The following is a 15,723-nucleotide window of genomic DNA, read 5'->3' as shown; positions in this document are numbered from 1 at the left end:
ATGGGGGAGGGTGGGAGAGTTGGTGAGGAGGGGTGGGGTAGTGCACAGGGCAGGTGGGTGAGGAGGGAAGCAGCACGGGAGGGAGAGGAGGGGGAGAGAAGGGGGAGTGGGGGTGAGTGAGGCTAGGGGAAGGAGAGATTGGGGAGGGGGATCCGGGATCCGGTCTCTGTCTCTCATCCGCCTGTGTTTGTGAATCTGGGACAGTCCGCAAGTCGGGCAGCAACGTGATGAACATTGTACTGGAATCGTTGTCCTGGTGCTGGCGGGAGCTGCGCTCGTGGGGGGGAGACCTCTACTTGAAGAAGAAACAAGGTAGGAGTGGGGGTGAGACAGTGGAGGGGCGTCCACTCCTCAACCCCACCCTTACCCCCACCCATGCCCCTCAACCTGCCCCCGAACCCCGCCTCTTCTGATACAAGACGTCACGTTGTTCCTCTGTGTCCCGTCTCCTCCCCGCTCCCTCCCCAGAACGTTGGGGGGCCGGTGTGGGTGTGGGGGCCGGTGTGGGGGCCGGTGTGGATGTGGGGGCCGGTGTGGGGTTGGGGGCCGGCGTGGGTGTGGGGGCCGGTGTGAGTGTGTGGCCGGTGTGGGTGTGGGGACCGGTGTGGAGGTGGGGGCCGGTGTGGGTGTGGGGGCCGGTGTGGGTGTGGGGGCCGGTGTGGGATTGGGGACCGGTGTGGGAGTGGGGGCCGGTGTGGGGGTGGGAGCCGGTGTGGGGGCCGGTGTGGGGGTTGGGGGCCTGTGTGGAGGCCGGTGTGGGGGCCGGTGTGGGGACCGGTGTGGGTGTGGGGGCCGGTGTGGGTGTGGGGGCCGGTGTGGGTGAGGGGGACGGTGTGGGTGTGGGGCTGGTGTGGGTGAGGGGGCCGGTGTGGGGGTGGGTGTGTGTGGGGGGGCAGGTGTGGGTACCCGGCCCAGCTCTTATCCCACTCTTCCCGGTCACAGCCCAGCCCGTGTCCGCTGTGTGATTGGGTTGAGAGCTGAGGGTTGACAACTGTCTCTGTGTTTTACAGCGGGGAAGAGCGGCTACAAGGCCACCAAGAGTCAGTACTGGGTCTATGTCTGCGCGTGTCCGTGCGTGTCTGTGCGCGTGTCCGTGCGTGTATGTGCGCGTGTCCGTCTGTGTCTGCGCGCGCCCGTGTGTGTGCGCGTGTCCGTGTGTGTCTGTGCGTGTCCGTGTGTGTCCGTGTATTTTTGTGCGCGTCAGCGTGACCCTTGCGTATCTGTACACGTGTCTGCGCTGTGACCGTCTGTGCGCGTCCCCGCCACATGTACGTGGCCGTGCGAGTCCCTGTGTCCCCGTGCTCGTGTGTGTTCGCGTGTCCGTCTGTCCGCGCCTCACTGCACCCACGGCGTCGCCAGTTGACGTGTAACGTCGCTCCTTCCCTCCGCAGCCTCGGAGCGCGGGGAAAACTCATCAAACTCCTCTGCTCCAGCCTGAGGTAGGAACTGGGACCCCCCGCAAACCCTGTGGGGTGGCGTTTATTCTGCTGGAGAGAGGGGGGCAGTGGGTATAATTCCCGGTGGATGGGGGGGTTTATCACCGGGGAAGGGGGGTGGTAATCGCGGCGGGGGAGCTGTGGGTGTAATGCCCCGTTGCGAGGGGAGGGGCTACCGTTTGTGCGTATGTGGTGGCGTGGGGGTTTGGGGAAGGTTTATGCCAGCGGTGTGTGTGTTGGGGGGGGGGGGGTGGGTATTATATCCAGTGAGGGGAGGGGTGGGTATTTCCGGGGGGCGCAGTTATTCCCGGGGGGGGGGGTGGTTTTATTGCTGATAATTGATGGGGATGGGGGACGGGCGACATAGACACGACAGTGACATAAAAGAGACTTGTGGACGGACACGTGGACATGCGGGGAGGGGGGGGGGACGCGCAGACAGATAGTTGGTGTCGGCAGCATGGTCGGCACAGCCAGTGAGGGCCGAAGGGCCTGCTGTTGTGCTGTACTGTCCTGTGATGCTGGGGGAGTGTATTGCCGGCAGGGGGCGGGGGTCAGTACTATTGCTACACGGGTGGGCTTGTGTCGCTCTGTAACCAACTCTCTCTCTGTCTGTCTGTCTCCCCCAGGGCCGCCGTGTGCCGCCGCCGCCGCCGGTACAGGAGCGTCGGTGGAGAGCGGGACAAGTTGGCGGGGTTTCTGCTGTTGGGGGGGGGGGGGATGTAATGGCGGGGGGTGGGGGGTGAGCAATGAGCGCAACTACAGCTGATTTGGTGATTTGGACTTTACGCTTCGCTCTGTAGGTCGCTGCTCATTTACTGAATGCACTGTGGGGGGGGGGGGGGGGGGGCTGCTGCTGCCCATAATGTTCCTGCAATGACGGGGTTCAGGGGGGAACAGTCCCGATCAACATCTGGAGGGAATGAATCACACCTGGAGCGTTGCAGCGCTGGTTGACCCGAGGCCCGGAGCCGCTCGGGGGGCGGAGTGGGGGGGTTCCTGGCCTTGTGACGTCACATCCACCCGTGGACTGTGGGGGGGGGGGGGGGGGGGGCAGGGAATGTGATTATTTGCTGGGAGGCGTATTCTGCTTCATTGTCGCCACATAAATGTTTAATAAAATCCAATGTGTTCTCCAGCTGTTTGTCCGTGGCTGCTTGTGGTGGTGGTGGGGGGGGGGGCGGTCACGGGGATTGAGGCGTGGGAGCGTCACGGGGATTGGCGGTGGGGGGGTCACGGGGTTTGGGGATTGGGGGTCACTGGGATTGGGGGGTGGGGGGTCACTGGGGTGGGGGTGTCACGGGGTTTGAGGGGTGGGGGGGTCACAGAGATTGGGGGGTGGGGGTTACTGGGATTGGGGGGGTGGGGGGTCACTGGGATTGGGGGGTGGGGGGTCACTGGGTTTGGGGGGTTGGGAGTCACTGGGATTGTGGGGTGGGGGGTCACGGGGATTGGGGGATGGGGAGTCACTGGGGTTGGGGGGTGCGTGGGGACACTGGGATTGGGGGTTGAGGTGTGGGGGGTCACGGAAGTTGGGAGAGTGGGGGTCACGGATTGGGGGGCTGAGGGATCACGGGCATTGGGAGGGGGATGGGGGCAGTGTGGACACGCCGGGGGAGGGAGTGGAGAAGGTTCCGGGACATCCTCGCGGGGCCGGTCCCACTTCCAACCGCGGAGCCGTCTTGAGCTGGTGCCGACGTCATCCTCACCAATCAGCTGGGCAGGAGGTGGGCCGACTGGATTTGGACGTCCCACGGTGTCGAGCGTTACGTCATCGCGCAACGCCACGCGCTAGGCGTACGCCGCCAAGACGCTGCGTACGCCGTCAAGACGCTGCGGGCCGGCAGGCCGATCGCGCGCGGGGTTTTTGGACAGTGTCAGTGTTTCGGATGTCGGGACCAGCTCCGCACAATTCCCTACGGCTCCAGCGATCGAAGTAGGACCGGCCCCGCGACACCGTACGGCTCAAGCGACCACGTTAGGTCGCGTTAGCCGCATGCAGTCGCATGCTCGTGGGACAAGCCCTTAACTTAGCGGGCCAGGCAGCATCTCTGGAGAGAAGGAATGGGTGATGTTTCGGGTCGAGACTCTTCTTCAGACGGTGTCGACCCGAAGCGACCGTCATTCCTTCTCTCCACAGACGCTGCTTGAACGGATCAGTTACTCTAGCATTTTGTGTCTATCTTCGGTCTTGTATCTGGAAAGCTTTCTGCTCCCTGGTTGGCTCCTCCGTCAGCCCCTCATCTGGGTTGGCAGGACTTTCATATGAAGAAAGACTGGATAGACTCGGCTTGTACTCGCTAGAATTTAGAAGATTGAGCGGGGATCTGATAGAAACTTACAAAATTTTTAAGGGGTTGGACAGGCTAGAGGCAGGAAGATTGTTCCCGATGTTGGGGAAGTCCAGAACTATGGGTCACAGTTTAAGGATAAGAGGGAAGTTTTTTAGGACCGAGATGAGAAAATCATTTTTTACACAGAGAGTTGTGAATCTGTGGAATTCTCTGCCACAGAAGGTAGTTGAGGCCAGTTCATTGGCTATATTTAAGAGGGAGTTAGATGTGGCCCTTGTGGCTAAAGGGATCAGGGGGTATGGAGAGAAGGCAGGTACAGGATACTGAGTTGGATGATCAAACTGGATGATCATATTGAATGGCGGTGCAGGCTCGAAGGGCCGAATGGCCTCTCGCGTACCTATTGTCTATGTTTCTACGTCTATGTTCCATCCACAATCTAATGGCCAGCCGGAGAGAGACAACCAGGACCCAGAGACCACTCTACGTTGCCCGGTGTCCGCCAATCCTACCTCCTGGTCCAGTAAGTTGGTGTGGATTGAATATGTCCACAATTCCCGGCCCAGTTCTGCCACCGGTCTGTCTCCATCCTACTGCTCCCAAGGTTACCAGCCATCTCTGTTCCCAGACCAAGAGGAGAAGGTCTCCGTTTCCTCTGCCCAGCGGTTTGTGCGCCGCTGTCGTCAGACCTGGAGGGAGGCCCGTTCTGCCCTGATCCTCACCGCTTCCAGGTATAGACGGCGGGCGGATCATCACCGGACCCCTGCCCCTCGCTACCGCCCCGGGCAGAGGGTCTGCCTGTCCACCCGAGACCTCGTCCTCCGCGTTGAGTCCAGTAAGTTGGCGCCCCGGTTTATTGGTCCATTCATTGGTCTCAGAGTCATCAACCGCTCTGCTGTCTGCTTTAGACTGCCCCGGTCTGTGTGTATTCACCCCACCTCCATGTATCCCGGGTTAAACGTGAATCTTCCAGCTCCCTGTGTCCCGCTCCTGTGCTACCTCCGCCAGCCCGCATCATTGCCGGTGGCCCCGTGTACACGGTGAAACGGCTGCTGTAGTCCCGGCGGCGTGGCAGAGGGATCCACTACCTGATTGACTGGGAGGATAACGGACCAGAGGAGAGCAGCTGGATCCCTGCCCGTGACATCCTGGACCCTTCCCTCATCCGTGGTTTTCATCAACAGCAATAACGGCCAGGAGGTGTCCGTGTGAGGGGGGGGGGGGGCGGCTCCCGTCACACCTGCCGCGTCTCCAGATAGTTGATACTCTCCACATTCCTCCCTGATGTAATCATGTTACACCTGCATTCACTCCGCTACCCTCATCAGTCAAGGGTTTCCTGTTCACTTCACACCCAGATTTAATTTCGGAAGTTTCATCGTGTGCAGGAATTAGCGATCATTATATTATCCAAGCAAAACTGCACTTAAAGCTTAAAGTTCCTTCAAAACCACCGCGTAAAATTTCCCTCTGGGAAAAAGTGAACAGCGAGGAATTTAAAGTCTTAGCTAAAACACTGGGAAAAGATTTTTTCAACCTGCAACCAGATAAAAGATCCGTAAAAGACAACTGGGTGTGGCTGAGAAACTCCTTCAATAATATTGTTACAAATCATGGTCCCTAAATACTAATTAAAGGCCGTGTGCGTCTTCCTTGGTTTTCGGCAAAACTGAAACGTCTCTGCAGTAAGAAAGAGAAGTTTTATATCCGCGTCAAAAAGGGATACAACACTGGACTGGGACAACTTTACTAGAGAGCGGAAGCAAGTTGATCGTGCTATTAGGAGTGGTCATAGACAACATCTTTCTTCTATTCTTGGGGGAGGGCAACCCAAGGGTTTTTGGAGATATGTGAAATCCAGACGGACAGACAACACTGGTGTCCAGAGTCTTAAAGTGTACAACTGTCTGATCACTGAGGACCAGGCGAAAGCAGAAGGTCTTGCAAACCAATTTCAACACGTTTTCACCCGGGAAGATGTGGAGCCTTCATCATTTCCAGTCCTACCGCCCAGCCCGTATGCTGATATGCCTGCTATTAAAATTGAGCTTGAAGGTGTCAAGAAGTTATTGCTCAACATCAATACCACAAAAGCAATTGGACCAGATCAGATACAGCATCAAGCCCCCAAGATCGCAGCCGAAGAACTGGCTCCTGTTTTGCAGTTCATTTTCCAACAATCGCTTGACTCAGGCGATGTTCCGCTGGATTGGAGGAAGGCTAACATCACTCCTCTCTTTAAGAAGGGTTCAACCACCAACCCAGCGAATTGTCGTCCTGTTTCATTAACAAGTACTTGCTGCAAATTGTTGGAGCATATCATTGATAGTAATCTAATGCGACACATGAGCAAACATAATATTCTTGCCGACAACCAACATGCATTTAGGAGGCATAGATCATGCGAGTCTCAGCTTATCCTGATGACAAATGATCTAGCCAAGCACCTTGATAGTAACGTCATCAAGGATTTAGTTGTATTCTAAAGCATTTGATGTCATCCCACACCAGAGACTGCTTCGGAAGCTTGACTTCTATGGTATTCGTTCCAACACGAAACGATGGATTTCCAGTTCCCTGACAAAACGTCTTCAGCGTGTGTGTGTGAACAGAAAGAGCTCCAATTGGCATCCAGTGTTGAGTGGAACACCACAGGGCACAGTACTTGGCCCACACCTATTTTTGCTTTACATAAATGACATCCATGGAAAAAGTCGCAAGTACGACCAGACTATTCGCTGATGATTGTTTACTGTACCGTCCAATTAAGTCAGCTGATGATGAAGATGCTCTCCAAAAGGATTTCGATACTATGGTTGAGTGGTCACAACAATGGGGCATGCAGTTCAAACCTTCCAAATGTGAAACCATGCGTGTCACCAGAAAGAGGAATCCAGGCGAAACATCTTACAATATACTTGGTGTCACCCTTGAAGAATCCAAACAAACCAAGTATCGTGGCATCAAATTGCAGAATGATCTGCGTTGGAATGGTCAGACTCATCATGCAACAGTGAAAGCAACAGGTGTCCTAAACTTCCTGAGGCGCAACTTTCATCATTGTTCAACTTCTGTCAAGGAGAAGCTATATTTCACCCTCGTTAGACCTCATTTGGACTACGCAGTTGCAGCATGGGACCCATACACAAATACAAACATTTATTCCATCGAACGTGTCCGAAGACAGGCAGGTCGATTTGTTACTAACACCTATGAGAGAGAAGCGAGTGTCACCAAACTTCTGAATTGTCTGGGGTGGAACCCTCTCCAAGACACACGTGAAGCTCACCGTTTGACCTGTTTTTACAAAATATTAAATGGTCAGCTCGACATACATTACAAGACCTACACGAAACCAAGACCTCTACCGAAATGTCACCGTCTAGCCTTTACTGGTAAAATATGCAACTAATCAATCTGCAACTGATGCTGATTAATATAAGCCTGTGAAATACATCTCGATGCGATTTACAGGTACATCTATATCCAATACATTTGAACTGGGATAATCATCTAACGCTCTTTGTGTTAAAGCTGATGCTCAGCTCTGTCTGCAGATTGAAGGATTTAACATAAGGTATGAAGCTGGAGTCAAATAAAGCCAATTAGACGATATTATTTACGCACCACATTCATCTGTGATCAAGAAGTCACAATAGCTCTGAATTGATTGAACTGTTGGACATATTTTAGAGTTCCTCGTAAGACGAAGTTTCTGAATTCTTAGCAGCTCACGATAAAGTAGGCCGAAATCAACATTGTTTTGTGAATGGCAGATCTCCGTGACGAACCTGTTGGAATTCTTTGAAGAAGTACATAGCTGGATAGACGAAGGAGCGCCATCGGATGTGACTTACCTGTATTCTCCTAAGGCCTTTGATAAGGTGTCGTGGGTGAGACTGATACAAAGGTTGAGACACCACGGTATTGGATGGAAGATACTATCATGAGTAGCAGTTTGGCTGAATAGCAGAAGACAGAGAATGGAAATAAAGGGAACTTTTTCGGGGTGGCTGCCAGTGACTAGCGGAGTTCCGCTGGGGTCGGTGCTGAAGCCGCTACTCTTCACGTTGTATATTAATGATTTGGCCGAGGAGATACAAGGCTTTGTGGCCAAGTTTACGGATGATACATAGGTGGATGGGCAGGTTGTGTAGAGATAACGGGGCTTCTGCAGAAGGACGTTGATAGGTTGGGAGAGTTTGCTGAGGAATGGCAAATAAAATACCGGGTATCAAAATACGGAGTCGTGTATTTTAGTAGTAGGAATAAAGGCATGTACTCCGCCCTGTGGGGAGAGAATTGAAAAAAATGGAGGTGGAAAAGGACTTGAGAATATTGGTGCAGGATTTCACCAAACGTTTGCAAGTTGAATTCGTAGTAAGGAAGGCGAGTGTAATACTCGCATTTATTTCGAGAGGGCTACGATACCAAAATATAGATATCATGCTAAGGATTAATAAGGCATTGGTCATGCCGCATTTAGAGTATTATGAGCAGATCTGTGTGCCATATCTGAGGAAGGAAGTGCTGGCAGTGGAGAGGGTCTAGAGGAGGTTTACTAGAATGTTCCCAGGAATGAACGGGTTAACATGAGCGTTTGAAGGCACTGAGCTTGCACATGCATTAGTTTAGAAGCCTGAGGGGTCCCTCATTGAAACTAGCAAAATAGTGAACGGCATGGATCTAGTGGATGTGTCGAGGATGTTTCCCGCTGTGGGGGAATCTAGGACCAAATTCCACAGCCTCAGGATTAAAAGACGTAAATGACGAAGAATTGAGATAAGAGTGAATGTAGAGTGTAGAGTGTTAGTAAATCTGGGGAATTCGCGGCCACACTTGGCTTTGGAGGCCGTCATCATATATTTTTAAGGCTGGGATTGACAGATTTTCTGATTGATAAGTGTGCCATGAGTTATGGGGCGAAGGAAAGATAGACCACCCATGATTAAATAGAGGAGTAGTCGATGGGCCGAATGGCTCTACTCTTCTCCTAGAACGTATGGACAAATTACTAAAACCGTCAGACATCATTTTAAAAGCACGGTACTCCATGAGTCAGTGAATCCGGTAATGACCTCGGCGGAAGTTAAACAGACAATGTTCGAGTAACTCTGCTTGTCCGTCAGGCGGGATCTCACGATAAAAATGATAAATGATGATTCGGGTAGAGACCGTTTATCCTGATATAGTTCGCCGCAGAATTGTGGTCATCACTAGTTTGTGAATTGCATATTCAATATATTTGTTTCAGAGTCAGAAATGTTTGTGCAATGAAATGAGACACGTTGCAGAATGAAATAATCCGTTCACTTTCGTACATAGAAATGCCCAACTAAGGTCCTCCTTGAACATTCTATGTTGCTAAATGTATTTTCGTACTTTCTACAGCTAACCTGTTGGCAATCGTCATTCTCTCCCGGGGAAAGTGTGGACTCTCCAAATGTATCACCATCTACCTGGTATCCATGGCCGTGGCCGATCTAATGGTTCTGATCTTCGAGGTAATTCTCTACGAGATTAATGATGGCTATTTTCCCTATTCATTCCTGAATTTAACTCCCATTTGTAGTCTGATCATGGTCATTATAATGACTTCCATTGATTGCTCTGTCTGGCTAACTGTAGCTTTCACCTTCGATCGATTTGTCACCATTTGTAATCTGAAGGTACGAGCAAAATATTGCACAGAGAAAACGGCGGCTTTAGTGATAGCACTGACGTGTATCTTAAGTTTTATTCAAAATGTCCCGATGTATTTTGCCTACGAACATCGAGAAATAATTGACAATGTATCTTGGTCCTGTGCCCTAACCGCAGATTTATTTAACTTACCGGTATGGTTAGTATTTTGGTCGGTCGAACCCATTCTAACCCCATTTGTGCCATTTCTACTGATCATCCTCCTCAACACTCTGACAGTCAGGCACATTATACAGGCCAACAGAGTGATGAGCGGTCTCCGCGGGTGCAACACTGACGAAAGTGTCGCAGATCAAGAGGTGGAGAACAGGAAGAAGTCCATTATTCTACTGCTGGCCATATCTGGTAGCTTCGTACTATTGTGGATGGTTACCTTCGTGTGTTTTGCATGTGTCTACTTCATGGACGTTCAGCTTCTCGCAACAGATTACAAAGACCCATTTACAATTGCAGAACAGACCGGGTATATGCTCAGGTGTCTGAGCGCCTGCACCAACACATTTATTTATGGAGTGTCGCAGAACAAATTCAGGGAAGAATTTAAAACTGTAATTAAACATAATGTCGTTTTATTTTCTAATTCAATAAAGTGCCTTTAATTTCTCAGTGAATCTGTGAACTGGGTCCCCTAATTTGAGGAAGGACATTCTTGTTATTGACGGAGTGCAGCGCAGGTTTACACGGTTAATTCCCGGGATGACGGGACTCTCATATGCTGAGAGAATGGAGCAGCTGGGCTTGTACTCTATGGAGTTTAGAAGAATGAGAGGGGATCCCATTGAAACATATAAGGTTGTTAAGGGCTTGGACACACTAGAGGCAGAAAACATGTTCCCGATGTTGGGGAGTCCAGAACCAGGGGCCCACAGTTTAAGAATACGGACTAAGCCATTTAGAACAGAGACGAGGAAACACTTTTTCTCACAGAGAGTGGCGAGTCTGTGGAATTATCTGCCTCAGATGGCCTTGTAGGCCGGTTCTCTGGATGCTTTCAAGCGAGAGCTGGATAGGGCTCTTAAAAATAGCGGAGTCAGGGGATACAGGGAGAAGGCGGGAACAGGGTACTGATTTGGGATGATCAGTCATGATCACTTTGAAAGGCGGTGATGGCTCGAAGGGCCAAATGGCCTACTCCTGCACCTGTTGTCTATTGTCTATTGTCTATTGGTTTTGAAGTGTCGTTGTCTTCCATGTATAATTACTGCAACTTTCGTTCCGAGAATATGTTCTCATCATTGAGTCTATGCCGGCTGCGAGAGTAACCCCTTCAGTTCTATTCCGTCCCATACCTAGATCCAATTTCTCCCCTTACAAGACAAGGAAATGCCCACTTAGCATCATATCACAGAAGTCATTTACTCTGCCAACCAATTGCGTCATTGGGACGTGCGATAAAACTGGTGCCCGAGTGAGACCTGTGTTCTGTTCACGAAGGAACAGCAGAAACTGGTTTAAGTAGCAATGAGAGACACACGATGCTGGAGTAACACAGCGGAACAGGCAGCATCTCTGGAGCATGGCTGTCCCGCTGCGTTACCCAATCATCTTGTGTCTATCCAGAGAACTCACTGTGGTGGAATTACGTTACGTGGGGAATCTTTACAGATTTCATCAGAGGTCAGGATCGGAAGGAGTCTGCATGCGCATTAGCTACTGGTAGATAAGGCCCTTTGCACAATCATGGCATTATTTATCCAACAACATGCAACAGCAATTATGAAATCTTGTTAAATTTGCATGTAAAATTCATGATAAATCTGGGGAAGTTAAAATATTTTACCTTTGGGGTGGGGGTACAAGGAATGAAGACTACAAGTATGGATTGATTACTGCATTATTTGAAAACAATAAAATCCTCATGTATCCATTGTGTCACGGGTTATAAAAAAAGCCTGTCGGCAGTGTGAGTCATTGAAATACTTTGGGTTCTCTCAGAGTATTACGTATTATATAATGTTAATGTCTAGAATAAAAGGACATAGAAACATAGACACATAGAAAATAGGTGCAGTAGGCCATTCGGCCCTTCGAGCCTGCACCGCCTTTCAATATGATCATGGCTGATCATCCAACTCAGTATCCCATCCCTGCCTTCTCAGCGACTTTCTTCCGTGATCAAACGTGGCTGCCCAAGCAAGCGCGCCAGTGCACCGGCTGAGGCTCAACTCTTCTTCCTGGTCCGCGACGAGCTGGTGATCCAGGATGGCATCATAGTTAAGGGCCACAAGGTCGTGGTCCCTTCCTCCCTGTACGACAAGTACTTCAACGTGGCCCACTGCGGGCACCCTGGGGCTGATGCGACGATTGCCCACGCTCAGTGCCAATTCTACTGGCCTGGCATAGCCAAGTACATCCGAGACCGCATCTCGTCCTGCTCTACCTGCAACAACCTTGCGCCCCACCAGCTACGGCAGCCACTTTTACAGCAACCGGCGCCTGCCATGGCCTGGACTTCGCTGGCTGCTGCCATCTTCGAATGGCGTGGCAAGCATTATCTCGTCCTGGCCGACTCATACTCGAACTGGTTCGAGGTGGACCTTCTTACTTCCCTCACGTCCGAGATGGTTATCCGCAAGCTGCGTAGACATTTCTCCACTTTCGGCTGCCCGGTCCGTTTGCAGACCGACAACGGTAGGCAGTTCACAAGCAACGAGTTCAAGGCATTCGCCAGCAAATTGAACTTCCACCATTTCTCCAGTAGCGCGGAGTACCCACAGAGCAACGGTCTTGTGGAGCGGGCGGTCCGAAGTGCAAAACTTTTAATGGAACAATCGCGCCTGACAAACTACGATTTTTACCTAGACCTCCTGAACCTCAGAAATATTTCCAGAGACCCGACCATGGGTTTCACCTGCCCAGCGCCTGATGTCCAGGACAACCAGGCTACCGATCCCGATCGCTCAACACAAGCTGCTGCCTCAAGTGTTGGAGCCTGCCTTCGTGACGTCCAACGGCGGTCATAGAAACCTAGAAAATAGGTGCAGGAGTAGGGATTTGGCCCTTCGAGCCTGCAACGCCATTCAATATGATCATGGCTGATCATCCAACTCAGTATCCTGTAACTGCCTTCTCTCCATACCCCCTGATCCCTTTAGCCACAAGGACCACTTCTAACTCCCTCTTAAATATAGTCAATGAACTGGCCTCAACTACCTTCTGCGGGAGAGAATTCCGCAGATTCACCACTCTCTGTGTGAAAAAATGTTTTCCTCATCACGGTCCTAAAAGATTTCCCCCTTATCCTTAAAGGTCGTGCAAACCTCTTAAGCCTTTGCTGCCAGGACAGGTCGTTCGGCTGCAGAATGCCAGCGGCTATTCCCGTCTCGAAACAGTGGTTGGCGTGGCCGAGTCTCACCGCTCCCACCTGGTTGGCTTTGAAGGAACTGTTTATCGCAGGAGCCGTCAGCATCTGCTTGCCGTGAACGAGCCGAGACCGCCGCCCGAGGGTCCATGCGCTCCGCCGCTGCTGTTCCAGCCACCGACAACCGTCCCGGTTGCTGACCCCTGCATGCCCCAGACCCCTCGCGTGTTGCGGTCTCCCCCGCGTGGGTCGCCCTGTGCCGCCCGCGTTTCAACCCTTCTTGCATGTCGGTCCCACCTCCCGTTCTCGGTTTCCCCTGCGGCTTCGCCGTCTCCAGCTCCCGCTGATTCCTCTGTTCTTTCCGGTGAAGGGGGGGGGGGGGGGGGGGGGGGGAGGCATGGTCCGTACGCGCTCGGGCCGGGTTATTAAGCCGCCTGTTCGTTAAGGGGATTTTGTTTAATTTCGTTTAGCTCTGATGCCATGGTTACATGCCATGTTTGATTTTCTAAGGGGAAGGATGTAGATGGTTTATGCATGCAATCAATAATATAGCTAACTCAATACCACTATACACGCCTTAGTTACCAATTATAATAACGCCTTCTTCTCCTTCTGCGCGGTACAGTAGCAGACTGGAGACAGTGACTGCTGATGTGTGTTTAACCCTGTGTTCTCATTAAAGACTAGTGTAAAGTACAAGTGTGTTTGATCACTTATTTTCACCGGTTCAGTGAAATAACTGGCTTTCAAATGACAGAATCTTCATTGGAGGAGGATATGTTTTTGCGCTCAGATGCTGAATATACAGAATGTTCTTGGGAAAAAATTCAGGTCCAAGATGCAACTCAACCATTAAATGTGAAACAAACAGTTAACTACAATGAAGCATCTTCATCTATAAAACATGATGGATTGGAGCCCAGTGATCTTTCTGAAAGGTATTAGTCAAGTGAAGACGACAGAGAAATAAAAGTTAAGAATGGGTCTTCAGATGAGTCTTTTCAAACATATTGGAAGAAGAAGAGTAATTTACCAGTTAAGAAGATCAATATTAAGGATGTGAAGAAACAATCTGGATAAAACATGGCCGGAAACAAAAGTCAAATTTGGAAAGGGAAGATTTGCCCACCATGTATCGATGTCAGTATTAGAGTTGTTGTGCTGTTTACAGAGTAGTTGACGGAATTAAGAAACACATAAAAGAGCAGCATGAAGAGGTGTGTGAAATACCTTGCTCTCACCCGGGATGTAACAAGGTGTTTATGTTTGATCGCCACCTGCAGCGCCATGTCTACCTGCTCCATACAGAAGAAAGAACACATCAGGAAGAAGTGCAAAGCCTTTGGTCACAACTTCGGAAAGACAAACCACATTTGTTCAACGATCGTCAAGCATTTTTGCTCTATCGTATAACCAATGATCTAGAGAGAGAAGCTGAACATTTTGAAACAGATGGACTTCATGAAAGATAATATGTATAACCCTATCCTGGAAGACAAGGACTCAGACCTGGCGCGTAATCAGTGTGATGACAATCAGGACATTGATGAGGATGGCAATGATGGCGTTTCTGATGAGAAGGACAATTGCCGTTTTGTTCCCAACCCTGACTGGATCGATGCAATGGCGACTGCGGGGAGGCAACTGCAAGGACGGCTTTGACAACATCATCCCAGATATCTATGACATGTGCACCGAGAACAGCGCCATCAGTGAGACTGGCCTGACGAAGTTCCAATGCAGATCGATCCTAACTGGGCAGTACGCAACAAGGGCAGGGTGTTACTGCAGACTTCCAACCCTGACCCTGGCCTTGCTGTCGGATATGAGGAGTTCATCTCCATCAACGTCAGTTCGCCCTGTTTCGACTAATGCAATCAAATCGACGTGCACAAACGGAAGATCAACTAGGACAAGTTGTCCAACAACTTTAGGCCGTGCACACCACACGAAAGAAGAAGAAGAAGTCGGTCAGGCCACGAAAGCGTCTTTGTAAATGATGTTTGCATTGGTGTAGTGAACGAAGTGGTGTCTGTTTAGAGGCTGTATGGATGGAATTGTTAAAGAATGTGAATACGTCTAGGCGGTCAAAGTCGCCTTGGCAATTGGCAGTGATAGAGTTCAAAAGAGTGAAAGAGGTAGGAAATGGGACAACACATTGATAGGGGTTGTGAGACGTGTTTGAACTAGTCTTGTGCATACTTGGTCGAAGAAATCGACACGTAAATGGAGACAGTGGAATGAGAACTGGGCACAGTCCGGCCCAGACTCGGTACGTTGTGGCGTAAGCGGACAAAGGTGAGGCTTTTGATCCGGGTAGATCGCCCAGCGTCAGAGATGGACAGGTCAGGTGGTAAGATAAAGAAAGAGGAGAGACTGAAGCTGGTGTAAGGTGTGAGGTCAAGGGAGGATTATGTGAGAGACGGTTCCAGTGTGGGGTAATTACTGGTGGAAGGGAAGTCAGATGAGAGAGACGGGAGAGAAGTGCTGAAGGTGACGTTGTGGGCGTAAATTGTAATCTAAGAAACTGGGGCAGGGAAGTTGTAAGTGGTGGACGAGGAAAATGAGGCCCGTGGGGGGTCGGACGCCTGTGCTTGGAATCTGAACAGAGGAAGATGAGGTTCGGGGTTGTGGCTTTAGTCGGGATGTAGCGCGTTTGTGATCCCAAGGGCTGTGTTAAAATAAAATATAGAGCATTGACAATAAAGATGTATAGCACAAGGCCCAAAATGCCGGAGCCGAATGTTTCGCCAAGGCGACCCCTTACCTACATGAACAAAATCATAGAATTCAATCCCTGCATATCCATATCCAACAACCATAGGAAATGCCATAATCGTACCAGCCTGGACCAGCGACTATGACAACGTTGTTTCCAACTTCACCGTCCTCTGAACCAACTGGGTCAGAAGGAGAGGTCTCTACTATAAGCGGAGAAGGTGAGAATGGAAAGATGTGACTGGCCGTGTGATGCTGTTGAAGGTGCCAT

General features: G+C 50.8%; 1 long non-coding RNA gene across 1 annotated transcript; it reads left to right on the top strand.

The window, feature by feature from the left end:
- The first annotated feature begins 280 nt into the window (after positions 1-280).
- Positions 281-2,151, top strand: LOC116969271. Its single transcript, XR_004410705.1, has 4 exons — positions 281-312; positions 1,011-1,040; positions 1,392-1,439; positions 2,066-2,151. It is a non-coding gene; the product is annotated as an uncharacterized LOC116969271 (long non-coding RNA).
- The last annotated feature ends 13,572 nt before the right edge of the window (positions 2,152-15,723 follow it).

The sequence above is a fragment of the Amblyraja radiata genome, unplaced genomic scaffold (genome assembly GCF_010909765.2).
Source record: "Amblyraja radiata isolate CabotCenter1 unplaced genomic scaffold, sAmbRad1.1.pri S139, whole genome shotgun sequence".
NCBI classification, from domain to species: domain Eukaryota; kingdom Metazoa; phylum Chordata; class Chondrichthyes; order Rajiformes; family Rajidae; genus Amblyraja; species Amblyraja radiata.
This window is presented reverse-complemented; position numbering and strand designations above follow the sequence as displayed.